The sequence below is a fragment of the Drosophila suzukii genome, chromosome X (genome assembly GCF_043229965.1).
Source record: "Drosophila suzukii chromosome X, CBGP_Dsuzu_IsoJpt1.0, whole genome shotgun sequence".
NCBI classification, from domain to species: domain Eukaryota; kingdom Metazoa; phylum Arthropoda; class Insecta; order Diptera; family Drosophilidae; genus Drosophila; species Drosophila suzukii.
Genome location: NC_092084.1, coordinates 853,449 through 876,318, shown reverse-complemented (window position 1 = coordinate 876,318; position 22,870 = coordinate 853,449). Strand labels below are relative to the sequence as shown.

The 22,870-nt window shown below is 40.9% G+C and overlaps 1 protein-coding gene across 11 annotated transcripts in view; it reads left to right on the top strand.

Annotated features, from left to right (window-relative positions):
• The window catches only part of LOC108015157 (uncharacterized), a 176,348-nt gene that overhangs the window by 105,646 nt on the left and 47,832 nt on the right, over window positions 1–22,870 (top strand). For all 11 annotated transcript variants that reach the window (XM_070997729.1, XM_070997728.1, XM_070997727.1 and 8 more), the window contains one exon: window positions 15,551–15,639. The gene's annotated coding sequence lies outside the window, so the exon portion shown is untranslated. The remainder of the gene's footprint in view (window positions 1–15,550; window positions 15,640–22,870) is intronic.

Sequence of the window (22,870 nt, the reverse complement as noted above, 5' to 3'; positions counted from 1 at the left end):
TCGCCGTTCATATCTTGCAGTTCACCACAAACAAAGGCCTAATTAACCGGAGGTTACTTTTACTTTAGTCGTCAATCGTTAATCGTTAGAGAATGCCTTGTATTTTATTTCATTCATTGGGTAATCGATTGAAGAGTGTTTAGATTCTATATTCGGCCATTAGACGCACACATAATTCAGTGGTTAGCGTTGAGAGATTAATTACCCATTTGGAGTTACTTTAAACTTTTGCTTAATAATACTTATTCTTCTGTTTTATTAATACCACAAGGAATCGTGTTTATGGGCTTGCGGTTAATTAAGCATTTGTTCTTGTGTTTCAATAGGGTAATTGATTAACCTAAACTATCCCAAACTGGGGTTCATTTTTTGACAATTTTTTTTGCAATCGTATATCGATACAATTACTGAGCTATCGAAACTATCGGCAGCTCTCTAGGTAAATCGATTAACCTTAACGATCCCCAAACAATCTTAAAGCTTTTCTTTATTTAAAATTCAATGATGTAATGGGGGTTCCTTCCATAACCATATTTCCGCAATTGTATATCTAGACAATCACTGAGTTATCGAAACTATCGGCAGTTTTGAACTATCGTCCATATTGGCAAAGTCTTTGGCTTCTTTGCCCGATTTTTCTTCTCTTCGAGGTGCCGTGTTCGCATTGTTGCAATTCTATATATAAAATGGAAGCGGAACCCGGCACTTCTCACATCGTGCCACACGAAATGCTTGCCTCTGGTTAATTTTCGCCGTTTCGGATTTTTTAGGCTTCTTGTTTTTTTTTGCCGCTTTTCTTGAAGAAGTCGGAGAACGAGGAGGCTGAAACGGCGGCTAAATATAAAATTATTTGAAGCCAAGAGGCCGGCGAGGGGCCAAAAAGGGGGAAATAAGAAATAAAACCATGCAATGCCAGACAATTGAGGCAAGACAAGAAAAAAAGTAAAGTACAGAGAAACACACAATGAAATGCCATGAAAATGAAGCATCCGAAAAGAGAAAAAGGCGGTGAAAAGCGGAGGGGGGCGAATAATAATAGGCGCAGTTTACAATAAATCAGCGAGCGAAAGGAAAATGCTTTATTTCTGCCACCTACCAAAATCTTGAAGCCCCAACCATTATCTTTTTGGTTTTCTTGGTAACATCTCTTGAGATTTTCTGCGGTTGCCGGGCAAGATTTCTTCGTCGTCCCGTGGTGTTGGTACTTCTGCTTAACTATGGATCTGAACCTGCATCTGTTTCTGTATCTGTATCTGTGGCTATGGGAATTAGAGCCGAAGCCCAAGTCGGAGACCTTGAGACGTTGTCTTCGGACGTCTGGAGCTTCTGTCGCTGTAACAAATGCGAACACCAAAGAAGTTTGTAAAATATCGTGTTGGGCACGATTTTGTTTTTGGGACTGTGGGAGTTTATTGGTATAATTATGTATTTATTATTGACCTTCAATAGAATAAAGGATACACAGAAGTCGTTCCAGTTAGTCACCCATCAATTGTAAAAAAGTTTTCCCTTTAAACGCATCCCCACGATTTTCACCAAAAAAAAGTTGCGGAGTAATTGTTTGCCACTCGCCAACTTATGTTGTTGCCACATCTGTGCAACACGTGTGCCGCTGCTGTTGCATTTTGCTCCTTGCAAGGGTTAAACCCCTTTTCCCCTTGCTGAAAACTGACGTTTTTGGGGGCGCTTTTGTGTCGCCCTTTTTTTTGTCGTCAAGTGCACTTTGCCAACTTCGCGTCAGAGTCCGAGTCCAAAAACTCCAAAGTCGTGTTCATGTACAGATACTTACATACAAATGCCGTATACAGCAGCGGCGAAGAAAATAAGTTCTCAAATGTGATTTGAATTTTATTTATTTCTTTTTTTGATTTCATAACAAATAAATAAAATGGAAATCATTTTAAATTCCTTAACGACCTGAATATTACAGATTAGATAAGGACCCTGTAATCGAATATTTACAAATAATTGATGGTAAGTGCTCCATCCGGATAAAAAAGAAATCTTCAGAAGATGCCAATCCTAATATTTTGAGCCGATCTGTTGAAGTGCTGTGCTTGTGCATATGTGGTTGTTGTCTAGTGTTTTTTTTTTGTGTAATTAAAATAATAATGCGGTGTTCAGTGTTCAGAGTTGAAATTGGAGTTGGTGATGGGAGCGAAAAAACAGAGGTGGGGAGGGAAAATTATAGGGGGTGTGCGTCTCGAGTGGGCGTGGTTAAGTTGCGGAGAGAACTTCGAGGTGGAGAATGCGGAGGAGGTGTGAATAATTTGGTGGCACATGTGTGCTCAGATGCTTTTTGCCCTGCAATTGTTGTTTAACCAGCGAGTTTTCCGGGGAACGGGAAATGGGGGTTCCACTTTTGTTTATTCTTTGCATTTGACTCTTGTTTTTCCGCTGGCTTTTATTCATTCGGCTCGTTTTTGCCTTGATTTCTTGTTTGGCATTTAGATTGCACCGCGTGTAACCCTCGGAATGGATTCTTCTGATGGCCTGGGATTTGGACTCGGATTCGTATTCGTACTCGGATTTTAGGTGCGGTAATGGTGATAATGCTAATGGTAATGATGGCCACCGTGGGGTTGTTGTGGGTGGGAAAGTTCAGCGGGTGGTCCCATAAGGTACAAAGATTGCGGGCTTGTAATATACTAAGAATTTATTATTATGCTTAATGGAATTTTATTACGAGTTAAGTGATGATTAGTTCAATTTTAAGTTAATTGATTGAGTCAGTGTCATGGCTTTTATAGGAGTATTATATTAGTAGGTATCATCCATTAGGTTGAATATCCATTAAAGCTCGAGTTCTGCAACCCTAATCCTTTCCCCTCGAATTCTGCTCCTTCTGAACAAGTTGATTGCAACTCAAGAGGCCAAAAGGTGGTCAACCAGCGGACTTGAGAAGGCGAAGAAGATGAGGTTGCGGCTTGCCAGTGGGCGTGGCGACCGCAACTCCCAAACTAATAAGCGCATTCGACGCGGAAGCAACTTTAAGGCAATCGATGTGTTGGCATCTGTAATCAGAAGAAGCCGGATTAATAACGGTAACTTTTTTAATGACTGTGCTTAAATTAAGAGAAACCAACGTTTCGTATAGATCAACAACTGGGAAATGCGATTAGTAATATGCAGATTAAGGTAGAAGAGAATCCTCTATTCATAAATATTGATTGATTCAAAAAGTAAAATCATACTATAAAACAGATGTTCGAGAACAAGCAGAAAAAACTGACAAGAGAAGAAAGCAATCGTTTGGCTAAAGAATTGCCAAGTGGGGATAGAAGAATCCAATCCAATTCATAAATATTGATTAAGTGCGGTTCAATGATTGATTCAAGTTGAAACCACAGTTGAAAATTGCCGGGGAAGAAGCAGCAGGAGAAAGAAGGGGGATCCCAACGAGGAAAATGAAGAGTTGATGCTGAGGAAAAAAATTTGCAAAGGCAACCGGTTTCAAGTTGTTTGCCGTTTGTTGTTGTTGTTGGCCTGGTGTTATGTGTATGCCTTAAACAAATTCCTGCTGTTGTAGGAATAACTTACGGCCAAACACAGAGGCGTGGAGCTAGGAGGGGGTATTCAGAGGGGGAGGAGAAGACAACGGGCAACGCATGTTTCTTCTGCACGAAGACAAAAACCCCCAATGATGTTTTCAGTCTCCGGGAATGATCATTATGTCGGGGAGTTCGTGTGTCAGCAGTGTTTAATGAGTGCCTCCGTGGAACACGATCTTGGAGAGGAATATTCTTGGGATTCTTGGTAATATATAGAATATTTGCGACTCCTTATTGTTTTGATTACATTGTATAAACAACAATGTATTTGGTAATCCCTGTGCGTATTGGTTGAGCATCAGCATTTGAGGTCAGAAAGCCCAATTTAAAGCTGATCAGATGAAGCAATTAATCTTAACGCTCATGGAAGAAACCTTGAGTGATGTAGAAACATAGATAGAAAGAGAGAGCTTAGAGCTGCGATTGTGATTGCATTTCAGGGTCATGCGATAGTCCCGAAATGGAGCCAGAAAGAAATCTTCGCATGCGTGCCACACGCGCAGACATTTCACCCTAGAAATGCCACAAGCTAACACACACTCTCGCACACAGTGCACTAGTGTGTGTTGCCAATTGAGGAGCTGGCAACATGCAATATGTGGCCACATACACACACATACAGTAGACACATAAACAAGGGGCTCCAGCCACATGCCACATTTCTTGCCACATTGCCACATGGGGCAGCACATCATCAGCAGGAGAAACAACGATGGCAATGCGAAAAAAGAATGCAGGATCTGAGGTAGTTGCAAAATACCCTGCAACACGATGAGAGGTGATTCCCAATAACCGAACATCATACTGAAAAGCCAAACTGCTTCGAGGATGCATCCAAAGAAAGTATACAAAAAGTATTTTATTAATTCATCCATCTGATATATAATTTCCATTGCTCACCTTATCTAGCTACATGATGTACATATTTGGTATTCCTGAACATCTTGTGTACTTCCATTAGAAACACCCAAGCTTAAGTTAACATACAAGATCTAGGAGATCTACCACGAACGCAAAGAGTCTCTTCTTCTGGCGTCTTCTGCAGTCTTCTGCTGTCTCTTCCCGTTTCTCTGGTTTGGTTTACTTTGGCACTCGGGGCAGGTTTGTTGTGAGCATCATCTCCTCCGTGTCTCGCACATTGTACAACCGGTAACTGAAACTGAACTGAAAAAACAGAAGAAAAACGAGCTGCTCCTGCGGTTTGGGGGATGGGATGGAAGGAGAAGGGGCTTAGAAGAGGGTTGAAGAGTGCTGACCCAAGTGTCGGCATCTTTTCGTGTTCCATTCCATTTAGTTCTGACACGGCTGCAGTGGGTTTTGTGGTTGTGGAATTGGAACGGGAACGAAGTTGAAAAGATGTTGCAACTGAAATTGTGGCACATTTGCGGTTTTTGGTGTTAAAGAGGAAAAGAGGAACCATATATTTTAAAATATGTATGATTCTTCAACTATAAGTAGAACCAGTGTTTTTAATTTTCTAGATATAAGTTCATTTTGCTCCATAGTGGCAGTTCCGTTTTTCGGATTCCCCATTTATAAAGTTGAATATTTTCCGTCTCCGACTATTCCTTTTCCCTATTTTCCATTTTTCAGGGCGAGACTGCACCTTTTAAAGCCGTCTGCCTTGACAAAAAAATGCGAACGGAGGGCAAATTGCCAAAAAGCTTTTTGCTGCTTTGGCTGCAGCTCTGCATTTTGGACTACGACTTCAGCTTGGGCTTTAGATTGAAGTGCAGGGAGCCCGGGGCTTGTCAACGCTTAAAAGTCCACCCCCGGCTTTTCGCCCCACCCCCGTTTATGCAAATGCACGTGGAAATATTCAAAATATTTTCATTTTTTGCTCCCTTTTTTCCATAGTTGCTTTCAATTTCCCAAGCAGAGAGCGAGAGGCTGTCCCCCCTGTACTCCGAGTTTTCCCCACTAAGCTCATCGACGTTTTTCGATTATTGCGCATACTTTCGCCCCCGTCGATGACGCTATGCCGATGAAGCTGATGTTTCGCCGCCTTATTTTGTCTTTACTTTTTGCTGTCGGTTTTTCTGCTTTGTTTTCGGCTCGAAATTTGTCATCGCCTGAAAAATGCCTCCTCTTTTCGGCCCGCTGTCCCCTGGGGAGTAAATGCAGCCTGAAAGGAAGTGGGTGCAACAAAACTAGGAGGGACCTCTATGGGTTTGTAGCTCCTATCTTGAAATACCCTTTCCCTTACCCTAACTCGAAAGAAAAATCAGTACATTTGCAGTTACTCAAGTTCAATATATTTTAAAATACTTGTAGTATTACCAAGAGTAGAAAGTTTTATCTTACACCAAAAAAATGTACAAAATTATTAATCAAATTGTTATTCTCTCTTTTTGGATTTCAAATTATTTTCAAGAGTATAATCGGATAACATACAATTTCAATTTTACAGATACAGTGTTTTTGTAAATATCAACTTAAACTGTGACTACCAAATCGATCTTGTTATTTTCCCAGTCGGATAGTTGCTGAAATCTATACATCCCTTGTTGTAAAAAAGAGTATCGAAAGCAAAAGCAGATTATATTGACAAAGCGCGGAGCGAAATTGAGGCATTCGATGGGGACCATGGTAGACTTATTACACTGCAACCAAAATGTGGCGGAGGCGGTGGATGCGATGAGAAGGGGAAGGGGGCTCGGTCTGTGTGCATTGAGGCGCATCCGTTTGAAGCGCTCTTTGTGCTCGCCTCTTTTGGCTCGATTGTAGCTTCTTCGGAAAAGAAAAATACAGAGACCCGTCTTCTTTTTCGGACCCCTCAAATACCGCACCCATGTAGGTCGTCTGTTCGCCGCGTTTTGCTACGAGTGAAAATTGCATTGCCATCGATGGACGGTTATAAAATTTCATGATTTTCGTGTCTCCCCCACCCGGCGAAAAAAAAAACAAAGTGAAACTGCGGGTGGATCCCAGTCGCTTTTTAGCAGAGGTTCCCAGTGGCGGCCGATCCCATCCGACGATCGATAAAATTGTCGAGTCATAGTCGCTGGATTGGAGTGTGGGTTCATTAGACTTATGCAATCGTCTCGCATTTAACTGTAAATAGAGGATCGCTAATAGGAGAATCCATAAATGGATCGATTGTTAGTTGTATCCCTATACCTGAAAGTCCCGAGGATCGGATTCCTCGATTACTACTTTTGAGTTGTTTCTGAGCTATCACATCATAACATAACGAAAATAACATAAATATTTTCAAGTGATCATCCCAGGGGATCTCTAGATCGCTCTTCGCTTTTAACAGTAAATGGAAATCCAGTAATAGGACAATACATAAATGGTCGCCTATACCTGCAAAATCCGACGACCATGTTCATTGATTATTATTTTGTTAAGTATTTCTTAGCTATCATCATACTTATGGAAAATCTTTTAAATGTTCCTAAACATATGTATTTTAAAGTGTTTATTCCAGGGGATCTCGGGATCGATCCAATCACTTTCCGCGGTCGATCGACACTCTGACCACTTTCATCGTCTGCAGTGCATCTTGAGAAGATCGAAGACGGCCAGTGATCAGCTGGATCAACGAGATGATCTCAAGTGCAACGGAAAGTCATTATCACGGCGGGATCCCCCCGGGATCGGTCTTATTGAGCCGTGGCTTTGCAACTTGCATGACGCTCACCAATTTGCATGCCACGTTCCCAGTCGGTTTCCAGTTGGACCAAAACATAGACAATTGCTCAATTAGACAGCCCTGACCCGAGTCAACCAACCGATATGTGCAAATCTGGCCGAACATGATCCGGATGTATTTGTTGTTTGTTTGCCAAGTTAAGAGTGCGGCCCAGGTTTTCTTTTATATGCTATTTGCCCCGACTTAATTGCCACATTCATGCCTGCATGTATGTTTGTGCATATGGCCCAGGGGCCAATGGTCAGCGACCCATAAACCAATCTCCCCCAACTGAATATATGGAAATGTTAAAAATCACTTAGCAGGTATGAAAGGGGTCTGATGTTTTTCAACTAAACAAAAAATGAATCATTTTTTTATTTGAGAGCTGGGTTGCTATCTTTTTCTCGGTAGCAACTAATAAACTGCCATGTTGTCTTTTCATATAATTCTTATCACAGTTTACAAAGGCGTACAATGGGTATCTTGCAGTCGTCCAACTCACGCCGGGCACTTCTACTCATTTGCCATAATTTATACGACGCTCGGTTGTATAAAGTCTATTTTATATATTATTGCCTATATGTGGAAATTCATCTCAAGCTCGAGCTCTAATTTTCAGGCACGAAAGCGATGACTTCGTTTCATTTCGCTTCTTTTCGTTTCGTTTATCTGCCCGCCATATCGCTCATTGTTTTTTTTGTTTTTTGTTTTTGGGGGCTAGAAGGGGGAAAGTTGCACAAGGCAACTTCATTTTCATTTCCATTTCCATCTTCATCTCGAGAGCTCCGCCATGATAGATAGCTATATAGGTTTTTTAGTCATAAAAGAGCGAACAATATTGAGAAACTTTTACTTTTCAATGCAAATAACAGTGGCGTGGAGGATTGAGGGTTTTTCCCGCAGCTGCCAATCCCCGAAAACGTTTAATTTGCAGTCACAATTGGAGGCAGCCAGTTGTCAGTTCGAATTTTGGCCAAAATGCAAAATATAAACAGAAAATTGCGACCGCAACAGGCGCAGTTTTTCCAATTTTTTCCCCGCTTTTTCCCCACATTGACCCCCGTTGTATCCTTGGCTCCTTTGTACAGCTGCTGCAAGACAAAGACGGTAGATTTATTGCTCAACCAAACCACAATGGCACTCCCGATCCCTCTCCTCAATTTTGGGTGCATGTTTTTTGAGGCCGCTCCAAGTTTTCGGTTTTCAGTTTTTTTTCGCTTTTCATTTTTTGGGTTCGAAGAACTCCCCCAGAGGGGAGCTAACAGCGTTAAAAGGCCCGGCGAGAAATGTCAAAAGTGACAAGCCCTCCCACCTTTGCATTTTGGGCGAAACAACTGGGGAACATTGAGATAGGTCGCGGCAAAGGCAAAGGCTTCCCGCAAATGCAATTTTCGTTGGAGGCTGCAATTTCCACTTGGAGACCAGCCAAAAGGGAAAAGCCAATTGAAAAAACGATCTTCGATTCGATGGATAACTTAATGAAAATAACGAAGATCAATCGAAAATATTATAATATTTTAATTGGATCTTATCCATGACAGGCTGAAACATTTTTTTAGCCTTAGATACCTGAAATCATTAAGCGTGCTCGCCACCACACGTACAGTGTACCACTGGTCTGCACACACCCAAATGTTCATGGTATTATGTGCCAACCTCTGATCTATACCCACTAAAAAATACTTATACTCCCTATCCATGTGCGTTATTTGTATTTGAAATCCCATTATTTGTAAGCTGTCTAAACATTAAACGCTCCTTTAAAAGTGGCCCCCATACTCCCGTTTCTGCCACTTCTGACGTTTTCACCTGCGTTTGCTCCCCTCTGCCCACAAAGTCGCCGCCACACCCCCTCTCAATCCGCCGCCCCTTAACATATTTGTGCAGCGCAAACAGTTAAGCAGCTTATCAGCGGGAAAAGGGGTTAAACCGCAGGCGTCAAGTGGAGGGATTGGGACTCCGATTCAGATTCAGATTCAGGTTCAGACTCGGATTCAGATTGGTCTGTCTGCTGCGGTTGGGTCTCCGGGTTTTGGGTTTTGGTTTTCGGTTTTTGGCTTTCGGTTTAGCTATGGTCAACAGGGGACATTGGAACCCAATTCTGCACTGGCAAAAAATATGGCTCGATTAGCAAAGCACATATTTTGTCAAATCTGAGATGAAAAACCCTCCTAAACCGAAAAGAAACCAAGTTTAAAGTTTCGCCTACGTTAATATTGATTCTCTTAGGTAATTTTTTTGTTATTTATAACATGTATTGTCTTGGCAAACATTATTTTTCCCTGTGCAGACACGCTCTTAACATTAATTTCGGTTTTTTGTCGTGCAAAACCAAGCTGTTTATTTGCTCTGCTTATGAATAATTTGCATTTGGACACTTTTGTCAACGATTGTCGGACTGAAATCAGCTGGGACGCAGGATTTGGGATTTAATAGATTGAGACTTTTGAAGGATTTGCCCGACTTGCGATACAAGATTTGGGGGATTTGGATTCTGAATTCGGAATTCTGGCCATGATAAATCGCCTTGGAAATGTTGGTTTGCGTTGGTCATTTGTTTGCGCCACGCCCCCGGAAAAACTGGTTTCCCGACTGGGAGTATTGGCATCCATCAGGTTGGGTTTCCGTTTTTCGAACTGGTTCTCGTTGCGGGCTCCCTAAACTTGCAGTGAAAACCTGAAGCTGATTGACTGGCTGCCCGCCCACTCGTGGAAAGCCCACTGGAACCGTTCTAATTTGACCCCAATCGGGCGGGGGAAAACTATGGACTGTATTACAAATAACCCAAAGGCAAATAGCCAGCCAGTTTGAGTCTTTGCCATAACATTTACATCATGAGTCGGAAAACGCCTTTGTTTTTTGCCACCCTTTTAGCGGATATACGTATATGAACCATTCCAAGCAAATCGGTTACACATCCAGGACGACCAGATACAATATCTCAAAGATACTCGTCTCTCTTTCGTTTTTTTGCCAAGCAAAAAATCCCGAAAAGGAAATGCGACAGCAAATAACAGAATATTTGTCTGGTATGAAAACCTTCTCAAACCTTTTCAAGACAATTTATAACAATTCCCTTTACCATTTACTGGACACGCCCACCGCCCAACGCCTTACGATTTCCCTCCGCCGAAATTTTGCACTATTGAATAATTTCGTTGCTTTGGTTGCGTCTGCCGTAAACGATTACGAAGGCTACAATAAATAAATGTTTGGCGATGAGGGACACACAAAAAAGAAAAACCCAACGCCCCAAACCCCTTGCAAAGTCATGGCCAACGACTTATTATTGAAAATGCAAATGAAAAATGCCTGAAAATGTTTGGGTCCACAGACACAAGTGCGTGGGTGGTGGTCAGGCAAGGTCAGGACCATTTTCCCCGAGTTTCCCCGTTTTCCCCGAGCGACCCTCATAACGGAAGGACTACAGATAAACAGCCTGCGATTACGTTTTATTCTTTTTTTTTGTTGATTTCCCGGACGAAAAACTGTGTTTTTAGACCCTTCCTCAGGGAAAATTCGTAGGGGTGCGTGTTTGAAATTGCATAAGTGAAGTGATTTGCCGCCTCCGTTTATTGAGTTTCAGGAAGGGAATAAAGAATTGGGCGCAATATAGGGGCTAATTGATGGATTTCTATGTTTTATTATTATATAATTAACCCCTCATCTTGGTCGAATCAACGACATTCTACAAGCGACAGTGTATTTATATACTTTTATAAAACAGCTATATAGTATGATAGTGCAACTTGTAAATTCTTCCCTATACATTGCCTGCATAATACTGTGGCAAATTGTTGCCCGATTGTTTGAGTATTTAATAATTTGTTCAGGGGGCTTACAGAATAAACATATTCTATTTTAAAATAATATTACAATGGTTCAACATTTCCCATCAGAATTAATTTAGCAACCCTTTGCCTTGTTTTCTTGAAATTAAAGCGCCAACTCGCATGGTTTAATTGCGTTCGCTCCCAATCCAATGCCATTTGCCTCTTCTAATGGCAATTGCAGTTTCAATTGCCGGGGCCGCACCCCTACCGCCCACCCCTTTTCCATTTTGAGAGCCTCATCATTAATTAAACACTTAATTAAAACTGCAGCCGTCAAGCAAACGCAGCGAACCATGGGAAAAAGGCGGGGGAAACGGGACTGCCGGCGCAAATTGATTAGATGTCATCGCTTTCAACCGTTTTCCAAATAATCGACAACACTGAAAACACATTTCAAATGCCAACCGCAAAACCAACAACCGCCAACAACAAGGCGGGCAATTCAAACGAACATTTAATGCTGGATAATCGCGTTAATAAACATTTGAAATTAACGCAAAACTTTCATTTTTCAGCGCAGAATTTTCGAAATACCCTCCCCTCGTAGCGGAATTTTCGGGCTATTTCTGTGCTATGATAGGTATCAAAAGTTTTATAACAATCGCTTCCACGAGATGATAATGAGTTCAATTGCACGAAATGGAATGAAATGTCGGAAATCGGCGAATGAAATGGAATGGAAATGATTTGAAATGTGCAGGATATGAAAATGGAGTGGAAATGGAGAAATAATAAGTATAAAACATGATGGTATTGATGTTTTAAGGACTTGGATTGAGAACCAAAATAACATTTCATATAGTTCATTTAAAAGGAAAACGAAAATTCTTTGGGGACAGATATAGATTCATATTTTTGACCGGGGTTCCTGGACGGAATGGAAATGTTTTTAAGTGTGCAGGCTATGGAAATGGAGTGAAAATGAGTGAAATAGTAAACATGAAACATGATGGTATTGATGTTTTTATAGCTGCAACCCTATGAATTTCTATAAAATTTAAAAAAACACTTTTCTTGGATAGACGTAAATTTCTGTTTTTGAAACGGGTTCCTGAACGGACAAATTGACTCCGTGTTTTTGGGCAAGAACCCACAAATTAACAACTAACAAAATATTTATGTTTTGGTTTTTTAAAAATTTTACTGACCAAGTGCGATCCCGATTCACATATTCTCACTGCCTGGACATATGCTGCCAGCTGTGAAAGCACCCTGCAGTACCATTCAGCGCTTATTGAGCACTCAATCACTGCAAAAAGCTCATCACTCAGCGCTCAATGAGCGCACAATTTGTATGGAGCTATGTGCTGAAATTAACATAGGCATGTCCTAGGGTTCATCAGTGCTCAAAAAATAGCACGCATTGAGCGCTTTTTTGAGCACCCTCTTGAGCGCTCGATTGAGCAGCTGAAAAAGCACACGTTCAGCACATGTTGAGCGCTCGATTGAGCAGCGGAAAAAGCACACATTCAGCACATGTTGAGCGCTCGATTGAGCAGCGGTAAAAGCACACATTCAGCACACGTTAAGCGCTCATTCAAGCAGCGAAAAAGCGCACTTTCAGCGCTTAGCAGCAAATAAAATTTCAGTTGTAATTTTTATTTTTATTTGTTTATTTTAAAATTTGAGCTCGGGGGTTTCCGGTGTTATCGGGGTCGCTGGCACCTCCTTCTCAGCATCTTGTGCCGGCGTTGCCTTTTTTTGGTACAACTCAAGTTTTTAACGCACCGCATTGCCTTCTGCAGCGCCTTTTCGGGAGGCTCCGAGGGATCCACCAGGGCGATTGCATCTAGTATTAGAAAAAAATTAGTTTTAAAAATAAAACAAGACGAGAATAAAAACGAGTGACCGAAAGTAATCGTTAGTTGTAAGATTTATTTATAATAAAAGAAATGTTATCTTTGGCATTCAATGTAAAAATCCCAGAAGTCTTTTAAAAATTAAACTTACAAACAATAGTTTTCAGCCTCAACAAAAACTTACTTAATAAGGCACGGGCGAAATTTGGGTAGTCTGAGCCTCTTCTTGTTTTGCCCCCCCTCCAAGTTGTGGGACAGAACAAGTTCCTCGGATAACGACTTAGCCTTCCATTTTTTTATAGATTTACCATCAGCCTTGTCTAAAAATATAAAGAAAATTAAAAAAATATCGAGAAGAAATTTGCAAACTTTTGTTTTCGGTCACTTGATTTATTTTATTTTGTTGTAAAAAATTATTTATGTATTTTTTTTATTATTTATTAAATCATTTATTTATTTTGCAGATGCGGAAAAAATACCACTTTTCCAGGGACGGAAAATTAGAGATGTTTGAGATTTTTATTTAAATAGCCATGTTTGTTTACTTACACAAAAATAAAAATTGTGCTTTAATCAAAAAATCATAAGTTATAAAAACAAACATCTCTTATTTTTGGTCCCTAGGAACTCAGCACTCAATAAGATTTTAAAATTTTTTCACAGATTTGTTTATTATATGCACCATTTGTTGCTTTTCACGTCAAAAATTAATATTTTTCACAGCTATTTTTTTTCCGCCACGTGTTATTTTGGGAATCTTGTATTTCCCGCTAAGCCGTTGTTGTTTTTTTTGCATGTCCCGTTTGGTCTATGCATCTTGCACATAAAAGCAGGGTATTTATAGACATATTCGACTATGCAAATCGGTTTATAAAAATATATTTTTAAAACTTTACATATTATTAATCTATATTAATAAACATATAAATTTGTTTAAGAAATACAAATATTTTAAAACAGAAACCTATTATTTTAAATCGTTGTTTTAACCTTTAAGAAAAAATGTCGCATTATTCAAAAGGCAAGGGTGCACAAAGGTCTATATATTTTAGTTGCTGGGCCTCCTTCCCTTCAAGCGCACTTTTTCGTCTGAGACTTGACGAGAGAGGGAGAGCCCAAAATTACTTTTTTGTGCGTTCTCTTTGCGGACCCGACTGAGAGCGCGTCGCTTTGCCGCCGTTGCGCTCAGCTCTGCCGGCATCGCTGGCTTCTCTGCCGACGTCGCAGTCGGCTTCGTGATGATTGGGCGCTTAACTCAATTTTGGAACTGCAGGGCACACATAGTTAACCCTCTATCGCCCACTGCGCCATGAAATTTTGAATTAATTTTCAGCTGCATTAGAAACACAAAAAGGAAAACAAACACAGCACAAAAAAAATGGCAAAATGCAATTTTCACTTTTTAAACATAATAAACAAAAACCCGTGGCTCACTTGACTGAATGACTGACTGGGCCAACTCATACATACATGGATTCATACATACATATGCAAACATTGCGCATACGACGCGTGTGGCAAAAGTAAAATGAAAAGTCTCTCCCTGGTGTGTGTGCGAAAATTGTGAAAAGCGTATTTGGAGCAGAAAATGTAGTGTCTGCCCGTTCCCCACTCCTCACTTTTTTATGTCTATATGTATATATATATTTTTTGGGGCCGCGCATTTGGTATGTGCCCGAGATTTTTGATTTTTCTCCTCTCCCATATTTATTTATTTTCTTTTTGCCTCGCAGATTTTTCCACCTTTCACGTGACGAACAGAGATTGAGTAGATAGAACCCCTGATAAGACCCGTAATCGTAAATGGGCGATAAGATTGCAGGGCTGTCTGTCTTAGCCCAAAAATAAGCAGCGATTACCAGTCCGAATCAGAGGTGAACTCGTGGGAATCTCTGGCCGAGTTATTAAAATGAACTACCTGTATTTGCCCACATTAATTTCGGTTATTTTCGTCTAGATCTATCTGCGTAAGTTCCTAGTTCCTATAGCCTTGTGGAAAAATCCAAGAGCCGCACAAAAAAGCAGATAAGGAAATTAGCTAGACCCTTATCTAATCCATATCTGCTGCGCGGCTTCCTGATAAGTGCGCAAGTTGCTAGATCGTTAAAGGTAGCTATAAAAGAAGCCTTATCGGCAAGCGCAGGTGTTTTTCATTGACTATTTGGGGTAATTACCAAAATCTACACTTTTAGTTGATATCAGCTAAAAAGAACGTAACTGTAAATGCTAAGATAGGTATAACTCGCCTATTTCAAAATCTATGACTTATTGAATTGATAATGTAAACTAAAGAATTGTAATCAACTGCTGATTACTATTCAGGGACGATAGTCATATAATATTAAAACTTGTCTTTCTCCCGTTAAAGCTTCCTCAATATGTACCATTAGTCTTATCTGGTCTTATCTAGCCATTTTCATGTTTAAAAACGTTATTTAGCTTCCCTTATCGACTCTCCAAGTTTATCATTGCTATGAATTCATGAACCACATTTTTTACCCAACTATTGCGGATTGACTCACTGATGATTATAGTTGAGTTTATAGAAAACCATTAGCTTCAAATCAGCTACTGGTTAGTAAAGGCATGTGTGACCGGTAAGTGGTGCAACACTGATTCATCGGTTCACTTGATAGCGACCTTTTTACGATGAATGGATTAATTAACGATAATTGAGCTCGACCGGCAATAAATGTTTGTTTCTCCATTTGTTTGTTTGCTTTGCAGATCGCTACGGGGAGAATCGACAATATAATCGACGGCATATCAGGCACATCAGCAGCAGAGGCAGCGGCAACATACGTCGCTAATTGCAAGTAAGCCATCAACTATAATTTCTAAATGCATATATATACACATTGTTATACATCGGGTGGGGGGTGAGGAGGGGGTGGTCGAGTGGAAAGCTCTCCCCAGAAAACAACACTCGATGTAAATCGCATAACACGACATCCGAAGGCGATGGCGACAGCTTGCTTGACTAGCTCAAAGTCCGGCAAAAGCAAAAACAAAAACATCCATGCCTATAAAGGGGCACTGAAAAAAATGACGTTTCGCAAGTTCAGTCAGTCAGAAAGGGATGGCTCTTAAGGTTTTAAATATTAATTTGAAGCAGTGCTTCAGACTATAAATACTCAAAAAGAATTATAATCGGTAATTTATATTATATATCATAATTTATCGTAATATCATTTCTCGCAGTGGATTGAAGCACCAACACCAACTCGTCTACTTGTCAGATCGCGTGCCAAGAAATAATAATGAAGAAAAATCGTGTTACTTAGGCCTGGGCCAAGTCAACAAAAACAACAGAAAAACGAGCAACCTCAACACTATGCTTAATAATCAAAGCCGCAATTGCAGCTCCCTTGTACACACATACATACTGGCTGTTTTCCCCTTTTTCCAGCTTTTCTCCCCTTTTTCTAGATTTTTCCCGCCATCAGCGGCGTTTTGTGTCATGCGCCTGCGTGCCATCTAATTAGCGTGAAACCTCAAACTTTAATCAACAAAAGGAGCCGGGAAAAATGGTAGTGGGTAATAACCAGAGTTACAGATGCTGTTGGTCTTTGCTGTACAAGAACGAGATCACTAGCCATAAAAATCCTTGGTGATAATTGAATTGGGGCATTGAAGTGGATGGGAGTGGGAGAAGGGGTTTAAGAAGGAGTTTTAGAAGGGGTTTACCCGAAGTAAGTCTAGGACACACAGAACTTCAGACTAAAACTCTAGAACTCACTGAAAAATTATCGAAGTTCTTTTTTAAAGTTTTCGTTAAATATTTGTGCGGTATTTGATTGCAATCCCTTCGTTGGGTATTATTTTGCTCTTTCTGTTCCATTTTAAATGTGTTTTCATAGTTATGCCATCGATTTACATCTTTTGCATTCTTGGAAAGCAATGTAATTAGAGGTAACATGACTCCTGCCTGCCATTTAATGCCTTCGAACTCAAGCGTCATTGAATCATTATGGAATTTGTAGCGAAACCGCAGAGCTTTTGTGGGCAAATCCCCATTCAAAACCCCTCCGCCAGCCCTTCCCGAAACCGAATCACCTAATCCCCTCAAAAGTTTGAGGATGGCAAAGTATCTGCGGAGGTATTATCATATCCCTCTGTGTATCGCGGCTTATTTGCAGTCACTCTGCGGGAGCCTAAGCCTCTTTGAGCGCCCCCTATTTTCCCGTTCCCCTCTCTATAGAGGGGGAAGCCGGGGAAACCCTTGACTCACGAGCCTCCAACTATTTCCCTGCCACCTGGAAAAGCCATTGAAGAGCCCCAAAAACAGGCGGGCCGCGACAAATACAGGGGCGTGATGGTAAAGGGGGGTAATTGCGGCCGCAGACAACATGCTAATTAAAAGCTACTTTGCCAGCCGCATTAATATACACAAAAACACCGCAAAAATCATGCGTCCTTGTTGGTTGAAACGGGGGATTCCCCCTCCCAAATCGAGAGGATATCCCTGAATGACAACAATTTGCATTTGTTGCGTTGTGGAAATGCTGAGAAATACACAGAAAGAACTTTATTGATACTTGATATTTCAACAATCATTTTCAGAAATTACTAGAAGTGGATATTCATTTTTTTAATGTTAGTGGAAAAGTGAATACATTTTCAAGCAATACTAAAATATTTTTGTAAAAACGATTGCTTGTCAAATCTTATATTTACAAAGTATAAAATTGATGTTGAGTGTTTTCAACTGTATACAGGCTGTCATTCATCAGACACCCGCTTAAAGGAGCAGTGGGATTTGGAATATCAAGGGGCTGCGGGGGAGGAAAATGTGCAGACAACGGGGGGTGGAGTTTTTCGCGGGGAAGGAGGGGGCTCTGGGCTAAATGATAAAGGGGATATTGTTCCGTCTGTTCGTGGCGTCATTAAAAATTGTCTTGATGGGTTTTGTGGCTTTGATTTCAATGCGAAGACTGTTTTTCCAATTTTCCCCCCATATCCTTGTGCCTGCTTGTTCTCCACAAATCGATAACTGTGCGGGCTGAAAAAAAAGACTTCAGGAAAAGCCAGTTAATTGATGGATTTGCAATACTAAAGGTAAACAACTTTTACCAAGCAAAACTCTACTACTCTACAAATGTATTGTATTCTATTTAATCAATATTTGATGGATGCACCAATTATCGATGCTAATAATTAATACTTACCATTCAATCTTAATTATTGAAATATGTTATGTTATTGAATTTAATAATCTGTAAAAGGGGTTACATTCTTTTACTTTATTTTTTGGCCCAATTCTCAAATGTCAGCAACTGGAATAACAACTTGAATAATAATATTTTGTTTTTCCTGCCACTTTCCTCAAATAAAAGGGAAATCCATGAAAATTGGATAAAGGGTGAGGGAACTTGAAACAGGGGAATTTCAAGTGGAAACTTTTTGTTTGTTTTGACTACACATAACGGGATAAAGCAAACAGGTGGCGGGCGGAGGGGGTTCCCAAAAAGATCGGACTCCACCGAAAAGTTGCGACTGCGACTGCAAGTGCAAGTCCTCGGGAAGTTTTCATTCCGCTAAAACAGATTCCCAACATTTTCAGTTGGACTGAGAATGGGGAAATTTTTGTCCTTCCACTTTGGTTTGCTGTCGAATTCATGCCGGACGAAAATTTATGGCTGTCAAAAAGTAAAGCGAAGTGCGGGAAAACCAAACTTGAACTGCAAAAGTGTTATGTCACCCGGGTTGGGGTGAATCCCCTTCCTAAACCGCTCATTGCTGAGAGGAATTTTAAGCTTTGACACTTTTCGCGTAGCTGCCGCAAAAAATGGAAGAATTTTGCATAATTTATGGCCCTCAAAGAGTTAAAAAGGCTGTGGTAATGTCCTTTTGCAAGAGATCTTGCACTATTTTCATATTGTAGGAAGGCCAACTTCTGGTAAAACTACAAAAAACAAAGGTTTTTAAAACAAACTGTGGTTGGGCGTAAAATATTATACAAATGAATTTCGCTTTAATAAATATGATACATTTGTACTGACTATGTTTCTGAATAATTCAATTAAAGTGTACTAATAGATACTTTTAAATAGTTAGCAAAACATTCTCTTATGGTTTTATTTTTAAATCGCCTGGAACTCAAAGAAAACCGCACAACAGCAAAGAAAAAACGCAGGCAGACAGTGCAGTCAACTGAATGTCGATATCAGACATTCCCAACCCTGTTTTCCCCCTTTTTGCGTTGCACGTGCATCATTAATTCAATGCGAATGCAATTGCAACTGCAACTGCAACTCTTCATTCCCCGTTGTTGCCATTCAATGTGTTTGTTGCTGGCGACTCCTTAGCACGCCGCTTCCTTAATACGTTTAAAAATAAGTACACAAGTCGCTTTCTGTCGACGTCGCCACTTCAGCGTTCAATGTTCCCTGTTGCTGTTGCTGGTGCGATGTTGCTGCTGCGATGTTGCTGCTGCGATGTTGCTGTTGCTGCTGTGTGGCATTGACTGCTTAAGTAATTGAAGCGCATCAGGATGCTGAGGAGTGGGTCTACACAGGGAGAAAAATTGTTTAAATGCTGTTACTTTACTTTATTTCAAAGAGAGCGTTATGGTATTAGAATTGCAGTTTGCCGAATAAGTGAAATTGCATTTTGATTTCTTGTAAACTGTGAAATTAGAAACTCTTTGTAATGCTGAGTGTGTTTGGGTCAAATCCTTGCTGATTTATTCATTCGAAATTATTTATTTAACACCCCCAAACGCACAATGTGCAGCAAGGTCTTTGTGTGAGCGAAATATGTCATTCCATCAGCGGCATTGGAAAAGGATTCCGTTTGGCAGTCCCTTCTCGAGTTTTCCCCTGGCATCTGCCACATTTTCGCATTGAGGGGAAACCCCTTATTCCCCGTTTTCTCATTCATACTTTGCCCCAAAGTTGGAGCAAAGGAACGCTTTTCTGCCAGAACTCAGCTTCGATTTCATTGTTAACACTTTGATGCCCAAAAGGGAACGGGGGCAGGCACAGCCACACAATCAATGCGATTTACTGTTGCAAATGTGCAACTTCAAGCTTCGAAATGCGCTTAACTCACATTGTTGCATTCAGGAATTGATTGGCTCTGAAGGCGTAGCAATGGAGATAAAGTAGATCCCATTGAGGAATGCCCGTGGAGATGGGCATCATCGTTGTGCCATCAAATCAAATTACCCGACGAAGGAATATCCAGAGTGCTTAAAAGACTTTTGCCTACTTCAAGGGGATTCTGTTTACCATTTGCAACGCAACGCGAATGCAAATTCTAATTAGGCAGAGAGGATGCTCGCCGCCTTTTCACCTTTCGCCTTTCGAGAAATGGCAAGGAGAAGCTCAAGTTTGAGTTCAAGGACACCGGGCAAAAGGCCCAACAAAGGGGGTCGTCGTCTCGGGTTTGCCACTCTTGACTTGATTATAATGATAAAATCTAATTAAACAAGTTCAACTTAAGATGTCAACTTAATTTTAAAATGCCACCGTGATCCCTAAACCCGTTGGGAAATGGGAACTGGGAAATGAGATCCTGTTCTAGTACAACTCCCATTCTCATCCCTTTCAACTTGGCCGTCTGTCATCAGCACAAACATCCTAATTACCAACTTTTTGCCAAGACTTTGGCTCTCATCAATGGCCAAGAAACGTGGGGCCAAAAAGTGGGCCATGGATCGTTCGTTGGGTCAGTGGAGCGCTCCACTTTACATGTTTCTGTTTCGCTGTCATCGTCGTCGTAGTCGACTAATTACGTTTTGTGCTCATGGACAGGCGTCACCTAATGACCCAAAGCTGCCTACAAAATCGGAAAATGGAAGGGGGGCAGGAAAAATTCGGGGATTGGGGGTTCGGAAAATGCGTTAGAAAGAGAGAGTTGCCACTCACGGTTTGTTCTTGGCCCCAGTTACGCACTTTTTGCACGACTCAAAGTACATTTGTAATGACCTTCATTACATTGAGTGGCTCCCCCTGTCGGCCGTTGGGTCAAACAAAAAGGGGGCGTAGCTTCCATCACATTAACGCCTTTTCCAGTAAATGTAACAGGGGAGGGGGAGAAAACCACAAAGGGAATGTTTTCAGAAGGCCTGCCAAAAAGGAATCAATGCAGCGATAGAGATGATATCGTGATAGGAAGGCAGCTATCGGTAATCGATTAACTTTAAAGCATCAGTGAGAAACCCAAGGATAAAAGTAGTACATACAAGTAGAATTTTATTATTGCAAACTGTTGAAAAAATGACAGATTGAAGATTACATAGAGCTTTAAAAGGTAGAACCCAAAGCTCCACTTAATTGGGTTAGACTGGCATCGCTTTTAGTTTCTGCTCCTAATTTCAGTTCTCAACGTATAATCCATGTTCGGCTTCTTCTGATAGTTCTTTCCCCGCTTTTGTGTAGTATTTGTGAGAAATTTTTCCTACTTCGCCTAATAGCTTTGAAATGAGTTTGGCTTTTTTCCGTTTGCAGTTTGTTTGTTGTTTGTTTGTTTGGAGCATTTGGCTCATAGAGCAGGCGATGTCCAAAGTTCATTAAAGGGAGTCGCGATCAGAGGGTGTCGACTACTTAATACCTCTTGTATTGATGTCAGAGGAAATTGTATTCTGCAATAGTATAGATCAAATAAAAATAGATCTACTAGGTGGTAACAAATATTCATATATGTCATAATGGTACCCGAAAAGAATTTCATTTGTCTTTGATTCGATTTCTAACCCAAAAAGGCATTTGAAAGATACATACCCCTAAAACCTCCCACAAAAGGGTATCGCAAACTTATTCCTGCTTCAACTTGGCCGCAGACAACATTAGCGGTTGTCCATGCTCCAAATAAGAAAGCCACCCACTGTGGCACCCGCTTTTAACCACTATTTTTCAGCATATGGTAAAAAGTTTTGCGCATTGGCAATCAAAGTGCTGCGGCGGCCGACTCTTTGATTTCTGTTTCAATTGGTTGGCAATGCAAATGCCAAATCCCATTGCTCATACGCCCAGTGGTCCGCACTCGGCCCACTTTTCAACCCACTGCTGGTCCATTTTCAAGCAGCGACCACTTTTCGTGGTCGTTTGAAGTTTTTATCCTTATTTATCTTCATAAAATATTCATGCACTTTGCTCCCCAGCTCTCCAATTCCAAGTCCATGTGTGTGTGGTGTGTGTGTGGCGTGGCGTGTCCTTATTCTCTTTGCAAGTGGAAGTGGAAGCCACTTGAACTTCGGGATTGAGCACTCAGCACTCAGGTGCCGCCAGGTCCAGTCCGGAATTCAGGATTCAGGATGCAGGATCCAGGAACCCGGATTCCGGTGCTCTTCACCTCTCCGCACTTTCATCTCCTGCTTTTCAATTAAAAATTGTTTTTCACTACATTTGAGTTGATTGATTTTTAATTGATTTCAATTGAGCAAGACTCCTTCTCCTGGCCAAAGGGGTTTTCGTTTTCCCTGCACGGAGGTAAGGTGGTGAAAGAAAGAGCCCGGAGTGGCTGCGGAACTCAGCTGAACAGAACCGAACAGAACAGAAGCTTTTAAGACGGCCCCAGAGGACAAGGAAATATTAAGAGCCAGACACGGACTGTGGGAATTTTTTGCATTACTTTGCATACCCTTTTGATGAGTGAAAAAAATGGGTAAGTCGGTTTTCACACAGGTTGGGAAATAATGGGATTTCGGGCTAGTACAGTAGGGACAGTCCTGAGTGAACTTGACAAACTAAAATGTTTTACAAATTAATATTTCAATCTTATTTCCTGTTCAGATACGATAAAAACAGAAAACATCGAATTGAACGCATTACATTACGTATTCATGTGCTACAAAAGAAAATTGTTTACTGCATTACTTATCACATGCACACCTTCAGAGTATTCTAGAGTTCGTTTTCGTGCTTTAAGCTTTTTGCCTACCGCATTGCTTATTTATTATTGACAACCCGCTCTGTAAGCCCCCTTTAACCCCCCTGAAACCCCGTATAACCCCTCCATGAACCCATTTCTGGGTGGAGCACCCACAGGATGCAAATTGCATGAGCGGTGTCTGCGGCTTTTGTGGCTCGGCTCATAAATTCT